This window comes from Condylura cristata, unplaced genomic scaffold, assembly GCF_000260355.1.
Source record: "Condylura cristata isolate star-nosed mole 26May11 unplaced genomic scaffold, ConCri1.0 scaffold00003, whole genome shotgun sequence".
Lineage (NCBI taxonomy): Eukaryota > Metazoa > Chordata > Mammalia > Eulipotyphla > Talpidae > Condylura > Condylura cristata.
This window is the reverse complement of record NW_004567104.1, coordinates 72158738-72159126: the sequence shown is the minus strand read 5'-3', so window position 1 is coordinate 72159126 and position 389 is coordinate 72158738.

Here is a 389-nt window from a genome sequence, read left to right as displayed (position 1 = left end):
CCATCCATCCATCCATCCATCCATCCATCCATCCACCCATCCATCCATCCACCCATCCATCCACCCATCCATCCACCCATCCATCCATCCATCCATCCACCCTCCCTCTTTCCCTGCCTCCCTCCCTCCATCCACCCACCCACCCTGAGGCCTGAGGGACAGGTAGGAAGCCAAGGGCATGGGTATGGCCCGAGCAAACAGGTGCAGGAAGGGCCCCTTCTTAGGAGAGAACAGGTGTGCATAGTTTGAGGCAGGAAAGCACTTGTTGCTTGTAGAGAAGTAAACAGAAATCAGCTTTGCTGGTGTGGAGGGCAGGTCAGACAGCTCCATTTTAAGTACGATTTTCATTCATCAGCTTTTTTTCTTCTTCTTTTAATACTTCTCCAGGT